At 36.9% G+C, this 15,182-nt stretch overlaps 1 long non-coding RNA gene across 1 annotated transcript in view; it reads left to right on the forward strand.

The window, feature by feature from the left end:
- LOC144220189 (uncharacterized) overlaps positions 1-13,615 on the forward strand; it is a 178,296-nt gene extending 164,681 nt beyond the window's left edge. The window contains exons 3-4 of the long non-coding RNA XR_013331652.1: positions 4,164-4,242; positions 13,308-13,615. This is a non-coding gene — a long non-coding RNA (uncharacterized LOC144220189). The remainder of the gene's footprint in view (positions 1-4,163; positions 4,243-13,307) is intronic.
- Positions 13,616-15,182: the final 1,567 nt, after the last annotated feature.

Here is a 15,182-nt window from a genome sequence, read left to right on the forward strand (position 1 = left end):
TGCAAAATAAAAGCAATGGTATTGGGGCACATGTACCCCAATGTTTATAACAGTGCTTTCAACAACAGCCAAATTATGGAAAGAGCCTAAATGTCTATCAAGTGATGAATGGATAAAGAAGATGTGGTTTATGTATACAATGGCAATGAGAAAGAATGAAATCTTGCCTTTTACAGCAACATGGATGGAAGTGGAGGGTATTATGCTAAGCGAAATAAGTCAATCAGAGAAAGACAGATATCATATGTTTTCACTCATATGTGGATCTTGAGAAACTTAACAGAAGACCATGGGGGCAGGGAAGGGGAATAAATAGTTACAGACAGGGAAGGAGGCAAACCATAAGAGACCCTTAAAACAGAACAAACTGAGGGTTGATGGAGGGTGGGACAGAGGGGAAAGTGGGTGGTGGGCAATGAGGATGAGCACTGGGTGTTGTGTAGAAGCCAATTTGACAATAAATTATATTTAAAAAAAAACACAGACAAAGGGGTTTGGGGAGTTTCTAGGTTGGTGAACACATAGAGGTCTAGGGGTGGAGACAGCATATTAGCTCTACACCCTTTCCCCATATCTCGCACTCTGCAGCTCTTGCATTTAGCTGTTTCTGAATTGTAGCCTTTATATCAGTAATAGCAAAAAAATAAATAAAAGCAATGGTGATGGTAATAGTAAAGAGTATCAAAAAATAAATTGAATAACTTCAAAGAATGAGATGGGGAACAAGTTATACTAACTTCATCCAAATTTCATTTCTCCAGGTTTTTTCTAGAAGCAAGAATTAAACATATATATATATATCCCATGCCAACCTTAAAACAGGTTTTGCCCATTTGGCATTATTTAATATACTTTGCTGGTATGTCAATGTCCCAGCTGGGTTGATGTCTGTTTAGGCATCAGCAAGGAGCATTTTTAGGGTACATGGCATCTTAGATGACTCATTCAAGTTAATATTCATCCAAACACTACCATGAAATGAACTGATAGAATCCAGGTACAATATTTTATAGGTTCTAAGACAGTCTTTTTAAAAAAATATTTCTATAATCAGTCTACATCTTACAACTGACAATATATCATAAATGGGCAGATTTTCTTCTCTCTTAAAGAACAACTTCTAGTAACTTTAACACGGAGTTTTAGAAATAAAAGCATAATTATTTGAAAAGAATCAAAGTGGCATTCTAGGAAAATTATATGCGTGCTTTCTTAGTGATGCTGGGCACACACATAACTAATCAGAGTAGAAAATAATGTGGTTTTGGTCAGTTTCCAATGTCTCTGTCTATCCTAAGCCCTGTGGTAGTCTTGGGCCCTTCATTCTTTTGCCTCAGTGGCCCATCCTTCAGTGTTCTGTTTACTCTCAAGCTGGTCTCTCACAATTGGCTTTTTGGGCTCCTTCCTTTTGCTCCAGGGTCTAGTTAATTTGTAAAAAATAGGGTTGACTGCCTTATCCCAAAAACTGTTAATTGTCACAGCTACCATTGCATTATTTTCTCTGTCAGATACTGTGCTCTTTACCCATGTACAAGGCCACCTATACCCTAAGAGCAGCAATAATTTTCCTAGATCATGAAGAGATTCCAGCCTCAGTTGGCCTGCAAGGTCAGTAGACCCCCCAGCCATATCTCCCCAGTGAAGCTGATCAACCATGACTGCTGCTAGACTGCATGGTCCCCACACAGTGACCATGTGCCATGGCTGGCATCACAGTGGACACTCATTTTGGTACAAGGCCCAGTCTGTCTAATATTATTAACAGTCTGGTGATAGAAAGTCTTATTGACAGCTGGGTCAAAACCCTTGGATGAGCAAGTTATATTTATTACATGGTTTCAAAAAGGAAGAGTGGGTTTTTTGACAGGTTTCAACTAGAAAGACTTCATCCTAAGAAAAATCAGAATGCCTTTTAATTGCACTTTTAAATTTCCCTTTGTTCCTGCTGAACAAAGATGAGAGCCAAGCAGCTGGAATAAAGCCCCTTAAAATTTGGAATTAACCTCTTTTCACCAACAATTTTCTATGACAGATTTTTAAAGTATGCTTTGCACCAGTTGTTTTATTTTTTATCTCTGCTGTTGTTGTTTGAAGGTACTATCACAGCAGTAGCCCAAAGTATTTGAAATATCATTAGTGAGCTACTAGAGAAAACTGAACAAACATGCTACTTACAGTTTTAAAGGTTATTTGAAAATTTTATTTGACTTGGGGCGCCTGGGTGGCTTAGTCGGTTGAGCGTCCGACTTTCACTTAGGTCATGATCTCGCGGTTCGTGGGTTCGAGCCTGGCGTCGGGCTCTGTGCTGACTGCCAGCTCAGAGCCTGGAGCCTGTTTCAGTCTGTGACTCCCTCTCTCTCTGACCCTCCCCTGTTCACGCTGTCTCTCTCTCTCTCTCCTAGAAATAAATAAAACATTAAAAAAAAATGAAAATTTTATTTGACTTTCAAATTGTCAATCCTGCTCAGTTCATAATTAACAGCTACCCAATATCTAACTTGAATGCAAAAATTTTCTCAATTGACTCAGCCATATTTAGGAGATTAATTCTTATGTTGTTGGTTTCTTAACTGTTACGGAGATAAAAACGTTCTTTTGTATATGGATGTCCGTTAGAGCCTGGCTCTTTCTCTCTGATGGTCATAGAAATACAAAATGAAGTAAGAAATGGCCCCTGTTGTCATGAAGCTCAATCTAATGGGCAAGTCCATGTATAGATACATATGGATAGCAGATTAAAGGGTTAGAACAAAAAGGAGATCACAAACAAAGAGCAACTTCCAGAAGAGTGAAAGGGGAAGCTTTCCTGGAGAGGGTGACAGGTAAGAAAGACTTAAGGGGTGCCTGGGTGGCTCAAATGGTTAAGCATCGACTCTTAATTTCAGCTCAGGTCATGATCACTGTTTGTGACTTGGGCTCTGTGCTGACAGCTGAGAGCCTGGAACCTGCTTTAGATTCTGTCTCCCTCTCTCTTCCCCACCCTCACTTGCACTCTCTCTCTTTCTGTCTCTCAAAAATGAATAGATGTTAAACAACAACAACAACAACAACACAAGACAGACGTAAACATGAGTAGGAGTTGGCCAAGTAAAACTGGGAAGTTTATGGAAGAGAGGTTAAGAAAACATTTCAGGTAGAGGAGACAGAATGTAAAGGACACAGGTAGAAAAAAGACTTGTGTAAAGATGCTGGAAAGTAAACTATAAGGCATGCAAGAGAAAGGAAGGAAACTAGAAATCCCTTCTTAAGAAGTCTGAACACAATTCTGTAAAGCAAGAATCTTACCAATGTCTATTGAGGTTTTATTATGTGCCAGTTCCCCTCCAATCAGGAATGTAACTGTTAACTTCTTAGGGGTGGTATAGAGGCGAGGTCAAGATCATATGCAGGGAAGCTGGTTAAAAGGTTGTTGTAAGGATTCAGACAAGTTCTGATCACTACAGAGATTAGGGCTGCCACATTTTAATCTACTTTTGTACCATAGCTCCTGATAGTTAAAACTGACCAATTCTTGCGTTGCTATACTTTAGTTTTGTTTTTTATTTCTTCTTATAGCAATATCTCTAATAAGCTATTATAGCTTCACACTTGAGTGCAAGAAAGTAAAATGCAAAATACGGAAAAACTAAGAGAGAATCCAACTGTCGGTATGAAAAAGATAGACTGGATAGGTATCAGAGGAGGCAAAGTGTATAAATGCAAATATAGTTGTCATAACAAATGATATAAAAGATATTTCAATAGCAAATTTGCTAAGAATTGTGTCAGAAAGAAAACATGACTTGGGATGTGCAAAAGAATTTTGCAGGCACTTTTAAGTAAATAATAATGAGAGCAGACATACAGGAATGGTTGAAAATCAATTTGGTTTGAGCTGAAGATGCAGTTTGGGTTGAATAGATTTTTTTTCCTGGTTTCAAATGGTTGGGAAATGAAGATGGTGAAAAAACCCACATTGTCCAAATTTAGAGGGTTAGAAGAACTATAAGTCTCTGTTAGCAAGCAACAGAAAACCCAGCTCTATCTAGCTTAAAAACTAAAGGAAATTTATTAACTAATGCAATTGAAAAGTACAGAGACAAGGCAGAATTCAGGCATAATCTGACTCTGACACTGTGATATTATGAGAGTTGTGGATGATTTTTTCTATTTTGTCCTTCTAGGCATCAAGCTCATTTTCGGCTGGCTTCCATTATGGTTTAGAAGCTCCCAGGACCACATGCTTCCTCTTTTATTTCTGGGGTAAGGGAAACAACTTCTTGAGCAGTCACAGACTTAAAGTCCTGAACTTCAATTCTATCAAGCTAATGACAGACATGTGCCTGCCCTTGAACCACTGGCTATAATCAGGGGGTAGTATGATGCAGATTGACTTGGGCTGGGCTCTGCACCCATCACTGAACCAATAGTTCTGACAAGGAGATGTCTTTACTTAAGTTGGCTCACGTCAATTAGGGTCAACTTCTGGTATTCTTGGTCAGATTTGATCAGATCCTGGCAGTCTTGCTCAGCCAAGGGGGTCAATGGGGGACTGGAATCCAGCCCACTATATGCTTTCCAAGCTATGCACTCTGGCACTGGGCTATATTTCCTGGAAGAAGGGCAATCTTTTCATAATTCTCATAAAAGCACAGTTCTTGTAGTAATAAATCTGAGTCTAACATCTACAACAATTTACATTTTGCCAATTTACATAGAGAGGTGTCTATGGATTAGCAGTAGCCATCACCCTGAAGTTGAGGGATCAATCCCAATTATTTTTGTATCTTGTTTATTTGCTTCTTCAGATCCAGGCTCTACCCTGCCATTTCTCCAAGAGTCTGACCTGCATCAATAGACTCCCTTGTCCTTTGATGCCAGTTATAGAGCTCAAGGATGAGTTCAGTGTGGGTAGGCTGCATATGTCTACTGTAGGCCAAGCTCTTGCCAACAGCCTTTTTCACATGCATCTCTCTGTCTCTGTCCTCTGTCACTAAGATCTGGTAACTGCTTCCACCTCTTGGGACTTCAAACCCAGGATGATATCAGTCCCTCCTTCTGACCCTGCTTTTCTTAACCCCTAGCTTGTGGTTTCCTTGACTTTCCCTTACCTTCACAAATAGTACCTGTGCTAATCTTTCCTCAAAAGGCCCAATTTGAGTGTACAATCTGTTTCTTGCTAAGATCCCATATGATATGCTTTGTTATGAGGAAGTACAGTGCTAAATTCTGGAATGAAGCCACAGTGCCCTCAATACCCCATAGACCCTTTGGTCATCTTCTAGTTCCTGGAAGGCTGAGCTGTTTGTACAGGCACAAATCCAGGCACAACAGGGAAAATTTTACTTTGTAAAGATCTCCAACCTAAGTGCCAAAAGTCTGGAAGCTTAAGAAAGCTTGAGAAAAACATTGTTCTACAACACCTTTTACTCTAAACTTGTAGATATATGGATCTTTTAAACTGTTTATTAGAATGCTGAAATGTTCCAGATCAGTTCCGATGGGAGGCTACAAACAGTATTTTATAAGGCCAAAATTGGAAAAAAGGAAATTAAAGAGCTTAGAAATCTCAGGAGAGCTCCTCCAACATTCTACCTTTTTCTGAGACCAGTTTTGTAGATGTCTCTGTTAATCTGGATTGGATACACCTAAATGAGAGTTTTTAGCTGAGAGAAACAAATGTTATAACTAAGATAAAGAATGCAATGTAAGTTTGTCTTGACGTTTTTGTGATGCACAAATTTTCTAAGCCAAAATTTTAACCTGGTGAGCAATCAGTTCAGTGATGCCCTTAGCAGCAGAGAACCATAAATTAAAGATAAGCAACGGTTCAGACTTTCCAAGGCCTTGACTTAGAAGTAACTCCGGAGTCCCAACCAAATCTGCATTTGGTTAAGCAATTTGGCACAGTTTCCTACTTTGAAACATTAAACTATAATTACAAGTCATTCTTATTTCATTCTAAATAAATGTCCCTAACATAGAGGTAACTAGGGAAGGCTCTTCCTTCTCTTTCAAGGGGAAAAAATAAATCCACCAAATACATAAGACCAAAAAAAAAAAAAAAAAAAAAAAAAAAAAAAAAAAAAAAGCAAAACATAAGTTGGTAAACCTGGAAAATTGTGTATATGGTATGTTTAATAGTATGATGTCGTACAAAATTGAATATGCTAGTGCATCAGGAGGATTCAAATATTCAAAGCATAATCTGCAGACAATGCTCATCAGAGGAAAAAAATTAAAGTTCTTCCGAAAAGTCAAAATAATAAAGGGTGGCAATAATTTCACCTCCTTTCAAGTATTTCCTTGATTAAACAATCCTTTTGCTATTTTGTTCTAACATTTGCTCTAAATGGTTCAACAAGAGTGGTGTTTTCTTAGTTGGAAGTATAAACTGACATGAGGAGCGGAGATAGGAAGGGCAGAAATTTATTAATAGTAAAAATATATATATCCTGCAAGTCAAAATGAAAGGGAAGAAACAAAAGGAAAGATAGATAGGCCTGGTAGAGAGTGACTGTTCTGCCTCTTCACCACAATAGACCAAGAGCAAATCCCTCTATATATGTGTCAGGTGCCCAGGCTAAAGGTGTATGGTGGACTAAATTATGTGAGTCTACCTGAAATCAGGATGATGAATTACGGCACTTCTTTGCTCCATTCAGCTCTTATGATTTATTCATTCAGTGTCATTTCTTTTATAACTAAATGTCCTAATTTCTAATGTGACAGAAGTCAAAAAATAAAATGTATTTTCTGCTTTAGGACCATCTACAAGGTAGAAAGCTATTCACATATGGCTAAACAAAGAGATTTTACCCTATTTTCTATCACTTATCTAATGTTCCTATAAATACCTCACCCCCACTGTACTCCTCTGGGTGGCAAGGAAAGAGATAAGTATTGTCAGCTAATGGTTTTTGTGCTTCCTCTAGTTTATACAGTCTGTTTAGATTTCAGATCTCTTTTTGGGGTAAATATTCCTATGAGTTCTAAGTTTGAGTCCTTATTATGGTGGTTTCTCTCTTTCTTTTCTTCCTTCCCAAGATGGTGTCTGTTTATCCTTATGATTTCCTTTGACGTTGGGAGGAGGAGTCACTTGGTCTCATGTTGGTCTTTAGCTGGTTTCTGCCATAAGACAGCTGGTCCAATCCTTGGGTCTACCCATCTCAGGTGTGCTTTGCCAGGTCATGTTTCTGAGCATGAGGCTGAAATCTGTTGCTGAAGTAAGTCAGCAGTGAGGCAAGTCAGGATCCCTATGATTGAACACATACTCTTTCCAGTGTACATCTGTGGTTTTATGAAATTCCTAGAGGCTAGCATTGAGCCTGACCAAAGTGGTATTGGATAAATTTTTATACTTTGATATTATTAATCATAATTTTCTTGTAGTATTTCCAATGAAAAGTCAAATTTTTTAAAACTAACATATTGCCTAGTAGGTATTTGATACTGTTGGTTTCTTTTTTTCTTTTTTTTTTTATTTCTAGGAGAGAGAGAGAGACAGAGTGAACAGGGGAGGGTTAGAGAGAGAGGGAGACACAGACTCTGAAATAGGCTCCAGGTTCTGAGCTGGCAGTCAGCACAGAGCCCGACGCGGGGCTTGAACCCACGAACAGCGAGATCATGACCTAAGCGAAAGTCGGACGCTTAACCGACTAGCCACCCAGGCGCCCCTGATACTGTTGGTTTCTACTCTGCCTCCCAGTCTTTATAATTATTAGCTGTTGAGCAATTAACAAAATACTTTCTCACTTCAAACCTGCCAAGTCATAAGTATCCTATCACACAAGTGAAATGTACATTGTTTTATGAGTAGTGTTAATACTAGCAGAAAGGCAGTAAAAAATCCTCCAAGAATTAATGAACTCCAACTGTAATCTAAACTATCAGTTTGCTAAAACATAAATTCCTTGATTAGTTTTAGCATTATACTTCATATGTGTTTGTGTTTTAATTTTGTATTATTCTTTAAACATCAATTCAAAATTTTACTCTTGATTACTCCAGACAAAACCTAGCTGTTTTCTCCCAATTCTCTTGCCTGTTATTATATAATCACATAAAATACCTATAAATATGTGTTTGTACAGTCACAGTAATATGATATATACTTTTAAGTCCCCATTCCTCTTAATATTAAGCTTTATTTTTTAACTGCTAAAGTTATATGCATGAGTTTATTAATGATATAATATTTCATCAATAAGATATTCTCCCAAGAGATATTTAGGTCATTTCTTAGTTTTTCATGATTATACATAATATTACAATGACCACTTTTATGAACATGATAGAGATTATTCCCCTCTTGACTAATTTCTTAGAACTTGGGTTCCCAGGAATTGCTCACTAAGCTACAGAGAATGAGGGCTGGCTAGTTTTGACGTGTATCCCTGGGCTGTTCTCCAAAAGGACTGCATCTACATCAATGCCTACAGGATCCTGCTTTCCCAAGGTGGACTCTGCTGGCAACAGTTCAAATTTCAAGCATGAAAGAAGTTTCATGGGCAATTTTTTCTTCTAGGATGACTGGTCTTCTCTTATCAGAAGTCTTCTTTTCAATTCTAAATAAGACTTAAAATCTGTTTCTTCTTCAGCTAGTAGAATTCTTTTTTTCTTTCTCTTTTTACTTTAAGCATCTTTTATTTTCAAAGACAGCAAAGAAGATTATTTTCCATGCCAAACAAAGGTGTTTTTTAATGTGCAATATATCTGAAAGTAATAAGCAAAACTTACTGAGCAATTACTCTGCTCTAAGCACTTTATGTAGTAACTCACTGAACCTTCATAACTACTCCACATTATTCCCTCTCTATAGATCAGATCACAAATACTGAACAGTTAAATAATTTGTTCTCTGTCACATACCTAGTAAGTGGTAGAGCAGAAACAGCAACTCAGTAAGTTTGATTTCAGAGTAAACACGCTAAATCACTGTGCTGTTCTGAAAATGACAGCAGAAACTAATGTCTACAAAGTAGCAGTTCCACAGAAGACATTTAGATTTAGATTGAGAATTGGCCAGAAAAAACAGTCCTTTTTAAATAAAGCTTTCCTCCTATTTATCCCACATCCTTCCCTGATACATATATGCAAGGACAGAATAGTGAGGAATATATAAAAGACAAAAAGACATTAATCTTTCTTACCTCCATACTTTTCACTCAATAAAAATTACCAAATAAAATATTAAAACAATTTTTCTATCAACAATTTGTGAGCCAAACTCTAATCATATTCTTCAGTGGCACCTAAAATCAACATGTGATATGTACAAAAATAATTTCTTTTGCTGCATCCTGAAGTCCAAAAAGAAGTTTACAAATGCTAGACCCAAGAAAGTTACAAATTATCTCTGTTAAAATTACAGTTCATTTTGTTCATTAATTACATGTTCTTTGAGGTTGTTACTTAGGATATAGTTGACTCCACAAAGAGTAAAGCACTTTTGTAGATTAATGTCTGATTCTGTTTTTACCATTACATCTGACCAATTTTCCTTTGTGTGTTAAATATTAAGCATTCTTGTTTTACAAAGTAGGTACAAAACACAAAGAAAACAAGAACATAAAACAGCTTAAAGAGGAAAATCATCCACAATAAAAGTTATAATTTGCATTTTTAACTTTTAAAATGCATCTTTTTCTTATTTATATTATGTTCAGCTCAATACTAGGAGCTACTTTATTTATTTATTTTTAAGTTTGTTTACTTCTATTGAGAGAGGTGGGGGAAGGGAGAGAAAGACAGAATCCCAAGCAGGCTCTGCACTGTCAGCCGTGCAAGTATGACACGGGTCTCAAACTCACAATCTGTAAGATCATGATCTTAGCTGAAATCAAGAGTCAGATGCTTAACTGACTGAGTCACCCAGGCACCTACAGAAGGTACTTCTAGACAGATATTAGTCTATCTCATTCGTTTTACAGATGAATAAACTGAGGCACAAAAAGTCAAGTTATGAACCTTAAATAAATCAATCTTTTCAGTGTTCTATCACTAGGTCAATCCAGTTAGAAAAACAAATAGCTAATGGGCACTTCTAGCATATACTCTGACACACCTGATGATTGCAACATAAGATATATAAAAACATGTTTCAGGAAAATTTTAGGTTTAACAGATATTCTGTTGTATAGTTGCTGTCTTGGGCTTCCCAAATCTGCAATTTGGCAGCTGTAGACAATTTGCTGAAGAATCATATCTCTGGCATCTCTCGTTTTCTCATCCAGGTGGCAAAATGATAGCCTACTTCTATGAATCTACTCATTTAGTTTGCTAGTATCTAATTAGAGAAGAAATGAACTGTTCTTTCTCTCACATCAGAAGTGAACTGACCAGCTCATGGTTCCTTCAACCAGGTGAGCTCTCAGTAGTGCTTGGCTGGCCTTTCTTAACTGAGTCAGCAAGTCTGTAGGAGCTGACTTTCACCGGGGCCTTTCAGGAATAGGGTTGTTTGAAAAGATGGTCTCAAGATCAGTGGAGGAAAATTCTGGGGCTTTTAGCTGCTAGTGGAGTTATGGCAAGCTATCGCTAATGAGACATGGGTTGTTGTTGTTATTGTTTTGTTTTGTTATTGCTTTAAATTTTTGTTTCCTTTCCAGCCCAATTTGGCTAAACTTTTGTAGACGCAGCCTCAGTATCTCTTATGAAGGCTCCATTGTGATATTCTGGCAAAGTTATATTTTATGCTTTACTTTCTTTGTGCTTAATTGGTTGGACCAGTAAATCATTTAAGGATCATTTTTATCATGATTCTATTATATTTGTTAGAGCGTGGCTTTTTCCTTCACATAATGACTTGACACTTTGGTTTAGACAGCTGAGGTGAGGGTGAGTGTGAAATAGGCATTATAGCTGAATGGTTCTGAAAGAAGAAAAGCGATTTGCTTGTGAAAATGACACATGTATACTTGATATAGGTATTGACTAGAATAAACGTCTAATTAAATTTATTCTAGCTCTTTGGCTCTTTTTTAAAAATATAGCTGAATGAGTACTCATATTCATATCTACGTTTTCTGGCACTAATTTCTTTGTGTTTGTACATTTTCTTCTTGTCTAACAGATATAAAGAGCAGGATTTTTAAATTCTGTCCTATGTATTTTCACAAGACACATTTTTAAGCTGTATGTCATTGTTCAATACATGTGATTTATCTTGAGCCAATGAAGGATTTCTGCTTCCTTACACCTATAGATTCTGTTACGTGTGCCTAAATGATCAAAAGTTGATCATTCAAATAACTTCATTTGCATGTGATTTGATTAATGATGTCAGCATTACTTTATATGTCTAAACAGTAGAGCTAAAATATTTTTTGTTACTTTGTTCTTATAGAGGCTACATTTTATCAATTTATTTATTTATTTATTTACGAATGAAAAATGTTGCCTGTGTGAATGGCGCTTGGTCTGAAGACTGCCCTTATGTCTCTCTTTGTCCCTGTATACGTCTTTCTTTCTCACTCTTTCACACACACATATCCTAAGTTAGTTTTTTTTAATAGTTTATTGTCAAGTTGGTTTCCATATAACACCCAGAGCTCATCCCAACAAGTGCCCATCACTCCTCTTCCCCCCCATCAGCCCTCGGTTTGTTCTCAGCATTCAAGAGTCTCTCATGGTTTGCCTCCCTCCCTCTCCCCCACTATTTTTCCCCTTATTCTCCCCCATGGTCCTCCATTAAGTTCTTCTTAATCCTCCTATATGTGCAAACTTATGGTTATCTGTCCTTCTCTGCCTGACTTATTTCGCTCAGCATAACCCCCTCAAGGTCCATCCACGTTGCTACAACTGGCCAGATTTCATTCTTTCATATTGCCATGTAGTATTCCATTGTATAGATAACCCACATCTTGATAAATTCCTCAGTTGATGGACACTTAGGTTCTTTCCATATTTTGGCTATTGTTGAGAGTGCCGCTATGAACTAGGGGCTACATTTTAAGTTTGAAAACATTCAGTGTTATCGTATCTTGTATTTAAAGAGGATAATGCTTTCAAATATGTCTATGATGGTAACAGAAAATATCCTTACCAGATAGAGATGCATATTGAAGTATTTACAAGATAAAAAAGAAAAGATTTGCTATCTGGGATTTGTATTTAGATACTCAAGGAACAAAAAACTTAGGGGGAGATTAAAAAGAATTGGCAAAATGTTGATAACTATTGAAGGCAGGTGGTGAATGCATGCATTTGTTTTATTATATTATACTTTTTCTGCTGTTTTTGATGTTTGAAGTTTTCCAGAACAAAAGAATGTGCCACTTCCAGGCACATTCTACTTCTACCTCTTGCCTCAATGAATTATATATTTCCACTGTTAATTGAAGATAACCTGTCATCTTATCTCTCTCATGCCTTTAAAACTTTAATTTATTTCTCAAATGCTTCCCTGGATTTGAAGTAAGAAGCAGAAACATACACTTGAAGTCAGACTCTACTTTGAATCTTTATCCTGACTGTAAAACCTTAGGACAATTAACTTTACCTCCTTCATCTCAAAGTCTTCATCTGTAGAACGGGGATAATATTTTCATCACCTGGCTGTAGAAATTAAATGAGATTGGTACCTAACATTAAATGCTATGGATTCTTGAGGAGACTGGGTGGCTCAGTTGGCTAAGCCTTCGAATTCGGCTCAGGTCATGATCTCACAGTTCGTGGGTTTGAGCCCCGCATCAGGCTCTGTGCTGGCAGAGAGAGCTGGCAGCTCAGAGCCTGGAGCCTCCTTTGGATTCTATGTCTCCTTCTCTCTCTGACCCTCCCCTGCTCACGCTGTCTCTCTCTCTCAGAAATAAATAAAACATTAAAAAATTTTTTTAAATTAGAAAATAAAAAAATAAATGCTATGGATTCTTAATATTAAGCAAGTGATAATTTTTAAAGGTTTTTTTTTATTTTTATGTTTTAATGCTTATTTTTCAGAGAGGGAGAGAGAGATAGAGAGAGAAAGAGAGAGAGCGAGCACAAGCAGGGGAGAGGCAGAGGGTGGAGTGAGAATCCCAAGCAGGTTCAGTGCTGTCAGTATTGAGTCCTACATGGGCCTGATCCCACGCACTGTGAGATCATGACCTGAGCCAAAATCAAGAGTCGGACTCTTAACCGGCTGAGCCACCCACGTGCCCCAGGTGATAATTTTTAATAACAGATTGTGAATGGATGTTAGTAATACCAGTGGTAGTAATTACTGTGGTTGTTACTATTATCTTGGAGTTAGTTGTATGAACCTAAGGTCTACCGAGGAGGGCTTACTTCAAGGTAATTTATAATAGCAATCTGTTATCTGATGTGTTTTATTTTCTTTCATAACCTTTCAGCTCACCAGTGCAGTGGATTGCCTCAATACACTATGGAGATTTCAGTGGAGAAATATGCGTCCATCTGCTCAATGCTACCTGCTTTCTGAAACCCCTCTGAACTCCTCCAGGAACAATTAGAATTTTCCACTGTATTCTCTTAGTCCTTTGCTTATGTATGAGAGCACTTGCCCAACATTAGTATAAGTATTTAATTTAGGGATCTGACTCCCAGAGTTCCGCATCTTGTCTAAATTTCCACAGTTTTAATTCTCCCCTTACCTTGCTCCCGGTGCTATCCCTGACACACAGTAGCTGCTTAAAACATACATAGGATTTCCTGCCTGAATAAATAAATGACTCTTCTTATTTACTGAGAGTTTCTTTTATTTTTTGACAGCTCTATTAGGCCTAAAAGATCAAAGTCCATAGCTATATCTTATGTTCCATTTATATCACTCAACATTTATGTTTTATGATAGTCTGTGGGTGATTCTTCTTACATTTTTGGGAAAGCTGTGTCACCATTATTCCATTTTTATAAACAACAAACTTAACAATTGAAAAACAGAGCATTCAATTTTCTTTTTATCTATGTTAAAAAACATTTAGGGGCAAATATATGCGTCTAACAGGTCTAAAACGTTAATACCATAAATAGGCATCAATTTACCAATTTATGCTGGTAGGATAAGTCTTGTGAAAACTTACATGTAGTCAGATACTAAGAAAAAAATATATCAAAATAAGTCAGTCAAAGTTTCCTATCACTGTCCTTCCTGATAACTTGGCCCATTTCTCTAACTGTAGCATTTTAAAAAAAACATACTCAGCCTCCTGTTATTATGAATAACCACCTTTCTAGCCAGACTCTTAATAAATTATAGGGCTAGACACATCAAGGTAGCTCCAATCCTCGTTAAATGGAATTGAAAACACCAGAGCCCAAGATTAATGGGAAGTTTACAGAATAGTAACCTAGTAACACCAGTCAAGCAATTGCACTCTAGTTACCTTTTATTTTCTTTGTCAAACATTCTGTGATGCTATCTTATGAATCATTTTATACTTACTGAAGGAGTGTACCACATCTACAACATCATAAAGATTCTAAGAAGGAAATCACAGGTATATAGTTGAATCCTTATTAAAAAACTATGGGTAGATGTAATAAAATTGGGGCCAACAAATAAAATTGCTTTGCTGACCATTAGAAGTAAATGATGCAAAGAACTTGCCTGTTTAAAAAGGGTGTTTCTTCCTATAGTTCTTCTATTTGCTCACCGGAAGTTTGAGTGTATTTTATTACGAGTAATTGGTTTTCAATAATAGACACCAAAGCCTAAGATAGAAATAGTCATCTTCAAGTTCTCCAAATACATAAAATGACCCTGTGGAAAATATACCAAACCATTTATTACTGACAGGAGTATTACTTGAAGGGGTATATACTTGAAGAGGAGAAAAAAATGCAAATTTGTGAAGTACCTTTATCTCTTCATTCATTCCTTCAACACATAGTTTTAAAGTACTTACTATGTGCCAGGAAATGTGGAATACTGAAGGAACACAGAAGAGCACAGAAAAGATGTTGACTCTGCTCTCATGAGGATGAGAATTTAGAAGGGAAGAAAGCAGACAAACTAGCTGGCAGTAAGATTATATAAACACAATAGGAATAAAAGGAAAAGTCCAAAAAACCATGAAAAGAGAGGAAGTGATTTTAGGAAAGTCTTTCCAGAAGTAACCATTGAGTAAAGTGTTAGTTAATCGATAGTGGATGGAGGGATTGAGAGAAAGATGAATCTAATGAAGAAATGACTTCAGCAGAGGCACTGAGAAGGTGGTGCTATTGAATTATTTAAGATATAATTTAGAAGGTGTTGGAGTACCAGA

The sequence above is a fragment of the Crocuta crocuta genome, unplaced genomic scaffold (assembly GCF_008692635.1).
Source record: "Crocuta crocuta isolate KB4526 unplaced genomic scaffold, BGI_CrCroc_1.0 scaffold9, whole genome shotgun sequence".
NCBI classification, from domain to species: Eukaryota; Metazoa; Chordata; class Mammalia; order Carnivora; family Hyaenidae; genus Crocuta; species Crocuta crocuta.